Here is an 8,167-nt window from a genome sequence, read left to right as displayed (position 1 = left end):
GTCAATATGGCGGACGATTTAGGGCGCCTGGAAGAATTGGAGAAAACGATTGACTCTCTATCGCATCCAGAAGTGATGGTTCTCTTCACTGAAAAACTAGGAAAGATAATGGGAGATCCACTGCTTATTGGATTGCCAAATGAACCAACTCTCGATGAAGTGAACTCGCAGATTGCACTGGAACATGGCCGCGCTATAATTTGTTGTGAACGTTCGTCAGCAAGATGAACAAGGCACTTTGCTACGTAAGAAGAACCTCAAATGTTTTCTAACGTAGAATTTTTAATTATGAAACAACTGTAGCTGCCTACTCAATTAATTGTTGATAGAGAAATATGTTAAGAATATCAAAATAAATTACTTTAATTAGGAAAATATTATTATATATTAGACTTACCATGAAAAATTTAATTGGTCGAGAGCATTCAATCAATATACAATAACATACGAAGTTGACACGATAACCCAATATCTACAGCAGATATTATAGGCAGCATGCTGAGCAAGTTCTGCTTAGTTTACAAGACCCTCGCCAGTGTAATGTTCTCAAACTTTTGCAAACTTATAGAAGTCCCTTTTTTTGTAGATAATGTTTTAAAATGTACATTGTATGATAAAACGATTATTGAATTGGGTTTTCGCATGATTTAATCAATTGCCAAACCCTGTGTCTTTGTTATCTGCCTCACCGTTTGGCTTTGGCTGGCAACTCACACCTGGGTTTTGATAAAATTTAATTTACTGTCGAGAGCATGCTTCGTCAACCAACATAGTCTATTTATTTTGAATTAGCTGCGGTTCATCAGCATTGGAGATCCATAAGAGATGATAAAACAAAGAAAGCAAACAACAGCTTTGAGAAGCACCGACGGCGAATCAAGCGAAGCAATCGTTTAAAGAGGGTATATAAGGCCAGATTGTTAACGTTTACTACTTTGTCTCTAATGTTTTAGGACAAGTCACTTAAATCCATTACAACAAGAGAAAATATGATTAATACCGTTATTATTTTTTTCTTGGTAACAACTCTGCGCGTGTATTGAATCAGTTGCTTAATAGCAGCCTCCGCTGATGTTTAACTGCTACAATGTCAACATAGTTTTCTTCTAAAGCTTGAGCTACGTGGCTGATTTTTGTGTGTTCTGTCTATTTCAATCTTAGCAAGCTCATAATCGAGCTTTTAGTGTCACTGAAATGGTAGTTATGGCAATTTTAGCAATTATTTGACTTCTCAAAAGTGCTCCGACAAGGTTCTCACTTGTCTCGATCTTTTATTCCCTTTAGAAACTTTCTCGACGACTGTCTACTCTGGACAACTCGACAGTGCTGTCTGATGGAGAGAAGAACAGGGCACGAGAAATTCTGTCTTCCCCAGACGCATTACATTATATGTCGTCAGAGGAAAGCTGAGAAGAAGAGGCAGTAGAACCAAGGGGTGGCCCAACACCACGAAAAGTCAGAAAGCTTTCATGGGAGAGGGGCAAGCTGAGGAACATCAAAGTCAAGCTGGATGAGGCGTATTTTGCCGCACTAAATGAGAAGCAACGTCGTACAAGTGCACGTGTCAACCGGACTGAGGATGAATAATCACGCCCTCACCCAACTAACGGCCCGTGTAGGGCTGTCCGCAGCGACTAAGTCGAGACATTTTTTTCAGCACATTTGACATTTTCTATATACTAGCTACAACATTTTTTTGATGTTAATTTGTTAAGAAAAGAGTTGTAGGCATATTTTGCTCAAATAACGAGGACGACAAGCGGATATGATGTACTTTTTAAATAACAAAAATCAATTGTGCGTCACCGGTCGATCGACTGAAGAAAAGGAAAATGAAAATTGATTGTGGCTGTAAAAAAAAAATATAGCCCTTGTATATGTCTGATTTTGCACAGTGAAGCACACAATTCGCAAACGAACGTTAAAAGTCTGGTATGGGTTAGAGAAAAACGCACGATTACAACATATTAACCTGTCCTGTAATAATGAAAAAGGGAGAGAAAAAACCACTACTGCACATGCTCAAACAAGAAAAAAAAAGTGTTTCTGAAACAAAACCTCGTACTTCCGTCCCCTCTAAGTTTGAGTACGTCAGCAGAAACAACTAACCTCGTATTTCCGTCGACAGTCTTCCTTATTTCGTCAACGGAAACAAGAGGAAAACGTGTTTCCGAAACGTAACCTTGTATTTCCATGAACGTTTCGGTCTGACGGAAATATAAAAAATTCCTGATTCCGGAACGTTACCTCGTGTTTCCGCACATGCAAACATGAAGTTACATATGCGGAAACATTTGTTTCCTTCAACTGAAACCTGACGGAAACATGTAAAAAACTGGTACGGTTCCGTTGTTACCGCAGCAACGGAAACACGAGTAGACGTCCCCAAACCGGAAGCGGAAACACGTGTTACCTGTCGTGTTTCCGGAACGGTTTCATAAATTTCTTTCACGTTTCCGTTTACGGATTCTTTATATTTCGTCCTGTGTGCAGGGGGAGTAAGGGCTAAAAAAATTATATTATGGGTTTATAAAATTCGTCACATAATAGCCATGCGGTGTAAGCCGCTGGAAACATCTCACCTGTGGCATGCATTATCTCGTGAATTATGGTTCCCACGAACTCACATCCCCTTGCGAGGGAGATGACTTGTTTATCCGGCCGAGAAGCGTATCTCTTTCCCACCTTGCATGAGCATCTAAATAAAAGAGAAAGACGATAACAATGAAACTTTTTTCTTTGCATCCCCGAACATCTGATCAACCATCCAGTCATCACTTACTAAAAGTTTGAGACTCGTGGCCACCGGCCTCATTGAAAACAATAGAGACAAACAGAAAGACCTGATGATTTTACGCTTGATGAAAAGAACTCTCGGGTTAAACGTTTCATTAGTTTTTTATTCTCAGTGAGCAGTGGCTTTGTTAGGATTTTCCATAGTGGGAAAGTCGTGTACAGATTTTTAGGACCTGCGCGTTTTTTCACGACCTAAATTATACGGTTCGCATGATTAAAAGAAAAAAAAAACAAAAACAGAAAGAGGGAAGGGGGAGGGGTCAGGAATACTTCAGGATCCCCCAAGCTACGTTCCTTTTATCGTTCAATCAATCAATCCCGTCTCTTGCAACTTTCAATTAGTTAATTCGGTTAGGCAGGGGACGTTAAAGAACCCACATCACAAGATTACTGTGAGGTGGTCTGCTCTGTTTACTAGGAATTGGGGGGAGGGGGCACCTGTAAAATTTCTCCTCTGTTGATTGTAAACTGCCACTGGCAGTCTGAAAAAAGTCCCCCGCACACTGTTGTAAAGCGCATTAGATCATTACATGGTAAAAGTGCTATAGAAATTGATAAAATTATTATTATTATTATTATTATTATTATTATTATCTTAAGATAACCTGGGAAAAGATTTTCATCGAGTTAGTCTATTTTTGGAAATTAATGATGCGATGATTGTGGTCAACTAATTGGTATAAGCCGTTCAAAATGAGCGTTATGCGTTACCTACCCATCTGGATTGCTAAATTCAATGTAGTTTTTATGATAACCACTGATGTAATTTACAAATCGTAAACATGTCGTTCTGTGAAACTCGTTACTGACCTGACGGATGTTAGAACTTATATCACCTAAAAAAAAACCAAAACAATAAAAGATAAGCGGTGAAATTCTTAAAGGCTAATATTTGGTTACTGATTAGATTTCAAAAACATTTCCTATAAAACAAAGGTACCACGGATGCCGCCATAAATAAACCCGTTCACCTTCTTGGAGAACGTTTCGCTTCAGTTTTTGTTTTGCTTCTTGTTCGTTTATTTGTTTGTTACATCCATTAAAAAACAAAACAAAGCATAAAAAAAAAAGATTAAAAGTACATTGTCATTTGCATTAATTTATATTTAAGGTTTTTCCAGCTGGAATGGGTAAATATTCGATCTCGTGGGAACGGTATCACGACATCAGAAATTGGAAATGCGTGCATCAGTACACTGTTTCAATTAGCTCGTTGATACACATCCAATTAGCAGCAGATTGGAAACGTCATCAATCTTGTCAGCAAACTCAGTCAGTCTGCATTTGCGTCAGAAATGTCACGTAAACTTCCGTGATCGACACGAAGGGTTCCACGCCAATCAAATAGGTTTTCCTAGGCCCCCTAATAAGTTCTACTTGTCAGTATCACCGTTCGCACAAAAAATTAAGGTTGTTCCGTTCAGTCCGTCGTTTATATGTTTAGATGATGACTAATTCGTTTGAAAGGGGAAAGGAAGCTGGTTTTTTTTTCCTTCTTTTTTTTTTTTTTTTTTTTTTTTTCTCACGCAATGAAAAAGTGTCAAACACTTGTGAAAGATCAGTTATAGACCACTTTCATAAATGGCTGCGGGATTAACATTCTTTTGTTTAACTTTAAATTAGCCCTACTGGCCTCGTTCTCCAGTACAAAATTCAAAAGAATACATTATCTCATACGGTAGCCATTTATGAAAGTGGTCTATGAGAGCTGGTTTTTATATCTACTCTCGCCTTATTCAAAAAGAAAGGAGAGAGAAACCATAATATCCTTCCCCAAAACCTCCGACCTAACCCTCCTCCCTCCCTAATAAATAATAACTGGTCCCCTAGCTACATTTCCTGAATGCAAACATACTCATGTGCGAAGCGATCCGATAAGGTATGATGCGACTGGTCCACAGCCTTTTACGACCTCTTACTGCATTTCTCGACCTGTCTCCATTTAGAATGTATTCTTTCAACTTGGGATCCAGCTGAATATCACCTTGGTAGAATTGAGAAATTTTTCCTGGTGGGGTTTAAAAAGGTGTTTTTGTTACTCATTAAAATTTACACTGAGTTGTTTCGAATAAGTATATGTATGATATTGGTTTGGAATTCAATTTGCGGGCTTACTAGGTGATATGTGGAAAAACAAACACACGAACGGAAATTAAAAGAAACATGGATTGAAACAAGCGATATAAAAGAGTAAGTAAGCCATGGTGCATGGGGTAATTGCATTATAAAAAAAATTGGAAAAGGTAATGGAATCTTCTCCATAACAAAAAGGTCAAGGAATCCCCAACTTCCTCGTGTTCCAAAGCTAATGTGTGAGTTACTTAAAAAAGTTCTTGGCTAGTTTCTCGTTAATGCAAAAAACAATATTGCGAGCTTTCTGCGGATGTGTGACATTTAAACTTTGAAGAGATAGGAAAGATTAACTTCTTGGCCTGGCAAATACCATTGTTGGTTTCCTCGATTATGTGAAACACGGTTCCTCCTGACTCAGTTCCTATGCTCCCTGTTTCTCTCTTCTTCCTGAGATGTGCCATGTTGACAGCTAAGATGCGACCATGTACAGTTTCATATTCTGAAATCAAAACAAAGCAAGATGTAGCAGTTTTCCCAGGCAGATCGCGATCGATAGTTTCTGCTGAGCCTTTTAGATTATAATTGTGATGTTCGTGTTTCCTGCAGTGTGCATGTAACTCAGAATCACCGTCTTGGACAACAGTCTTTTGCCAAGAGCGTAAAAGCACGCGTATTTTTCGGGTGAGTTTTTTCACTCACCCGACAATTTCAACGTTACATAAGGTGCTGTTATTTTTATGTAAGTTTCATCATAAATTAATGTGAAATATGGGCGTCGAGCGTGTGTTCAGTTTTCAAAAGTTTCCCAAGAAATGTTGGCTATGATTGGCGTTTGTTTAGTGCGACCTTAAGGGTTAGTCAGAGTTGCCAAATATTATTGATACTTGTAAAACGGGGACGAAGAAAAAGGAAGAACCTATGAAAAATTACGAAAAACTATGTAAATGACGATCGCTTTCTTTGATTACTAGTAGATCTGAACCATGTGTGTGAGCTACCCGAAAAACCGATTCAGCACAGAGTTTTTTTTCTTAATGGTAAACTTTGATAAGTTGTTTTGTATTTGTTTTGTTATCTCATTTGCTTCCAATTATAATCTTTCGATTGCTCAAATCTAGTTTAAGCCCCGAACAAAACTGTTTTGTATTTTCTTTTAGCCGCAGCATGGTCCATTTTTGAAGGTGCTGGATTTGGCAAAGAATTTGGCAAAGAATCAGTTCCTGCGCGTGCGTACAACCCACCTCTGTTAGCAATTTCATCAATATCAGTGCTTATAGCGTGTTCTCTCTCCCGTTCGTCTGAAAAGGAATTTGTATGGTGGCCGAGAACTGCCAACAAAAATTCTCATATTTTTTTCTTCGTTTTTCTTCGGGAGAAGGCTGTGTGGCTGAGTGGTTAGAGTGTCGGACTCGTAATCCGCCGCTCCCGGGTTCGAGTCCCACCCTAATCACTGGATTTGTTTCACGGTAGCCTCGAGTTCAGATCCTTGGCCACGCTTGTAAATAGCCAACTGGTTTGCCTCCGACCGGTTGGGGTTCTTAATGAAGTTATGTTCAATTTAGACCATTTGTTTCATTTGTTTGCAAGAACCACTATGGAAACTACTAGTTCACCAGTAATTGTGTAATCCTATCCTTGGGTTTCACCCACGTGACCAATACCTTAGCAACGGTTACTATCCGCCATATTGGTGTCCCTCGAGCGTAAACAACCCGTATCTAACGAAGAGTTCATGTGAGAAAGAAGGGATGGTTTTATGTATTGTTGTTGGCTGTTCGAGCAAAAGTGGAAAGCATAAAGACTAAGGATTTTTTCGTATAATAATTTAACAATTTTATTATTTCTATAGCGCAAAATTCATTGGATATATGATCTAATGCGCTATACCTAAGATCATTACAAATCAAAGGGAAGAACGGGAGGAACTAGAAGTTTTTGTATGGTTCGAGGCTTGCGGCTGTTGTAGATCCTCGATTTTTTGGTCGAGCTTTTCTTTGAGCTTCTTAGCCGATGAGAAATCGATGTCTTTAGCCATCGCATACGGCACTTCATTGACATATGTCGGCAAAATCCATAAGCATTTTACCTGAGTGCAAGCAAGCTTGGGGTGTCACGAAAACTCACACCGCGAAAACTCAGACCTCAGACCCCGAAAACTCAGACCCCTCGAAAATTCAAGAGATAAACTCGACTCATGATCACTCCTGGTAATGCCACGTGTATTTTGACGTTTTGGGTCTTGATCCAACTGAAGCAGCAAAAACAAGGCCGCAAGTTGCACGTTTCGCAAAATCGTCCGATGGTTGAGCATTAAAACATTTTAGAGTGACACAAGACTTCATTTTGCTTAGATTTCCTCCATTTTTCCCGTTAATTTTGAGCTTTTCATTCACAGTTAACTGGATCAAATGCGCTCGCTCCAACACCAAAGTATTAAAATGTGGCGTGATTTTGACGAGCCGAAAGGGACATTTGTTTACTTTTTTGTACTTCGCCGCACAGATCATTGTTGTCGCTCTGTTAAAATTCTTAAATATTTCGCGATAATAATGGATACAAACAGAGACTCGGCCCACCAGTCCCAAAACGAAGACAATTTTGCGACCCTTGGGCTAGAGTTCTTAAATGAGGCAGAAAGAGAAAAACAACGAGAAAAAAGACTCGGCATCAGCGCCGTCACGATTCGCTTCACTGAAGAATCACTCTTGATATTGTTGTCCGTCTTTCGCGTGGGATTTGTTGCATTATTCCACCGGTTATGTTGTAAAACAATTGGTTCACGCTTTATGCTATGCACTATCGAATTATGGAGCACTTGGGAAGCTTGGAGAACACTTCGAGGGATCTGAGTTTTCGGTGTCTGAGTTTTCGTGACACCCAGCGAGCTTGCTATTAATTCGAGTAGTTGCTCTTATATAAAATAAAACACTCGCGATATGTGAGCATGACTCAGCCAGTCCAGCTTTGCATCCCAAGCAATGGGCTGACAAAATAGTCCCATTGTTTTCGGAAATGACCCAAATGTTCACAAAAGGATCATTCATATGCTGTGAATGCCAAACTCGTGCTCTCACGACATACTTGCCGGCGATTACTTTGCCTACAACTGAGATTACAAATACCGACACCATTTGATTAAACGCCTCTAGACTCTTGAACGCCTTGAACTGCTTCTTGGTGTAGAAGCTGGTCTCAAGAACGAGGTAACTCAGCAAATCCGACACTTCCACAAGAGGCAAGCATTTTGGACTGAACTTCTCGGCTGTTACGCTTGCAGGGTCAACCGCGATGACCGAGA

At 39.6% G+C, this 8,167-nt stretch overlaps 1 pseudogene; it reads left to right on the top strand.

Annotated features, from left to right (window-relative positions):
• The first annotated feature begins 6 nt into the window (after positions 1–6).
• LOC148739836 (uncharacterized) lies at positions 7–1,649 on the top strand (annotated as a pseudogene).
• Positions 1,650–8,167: the final 6,518 nt, after the last annotated feature.

Source organism: Stylophora pistillata, chromosome 2, assembly GCF_964205215.1.
Source record: "Stylophora pistillata chromosome 2, jaStyPist1.2, whole genome shotgun sequence".
NCBI classification, from domain to species: Eukaryota; Metazoa; Cnidaria; class Anthozoa; order Scleractinia; family Pocilloporidae; genus Stylophora; species Stylophora pistillata.
Note: the sequence above shows the minus strand (reverse complement) of the source record. Positions and strands in the feature narration are given on the sequence as shown.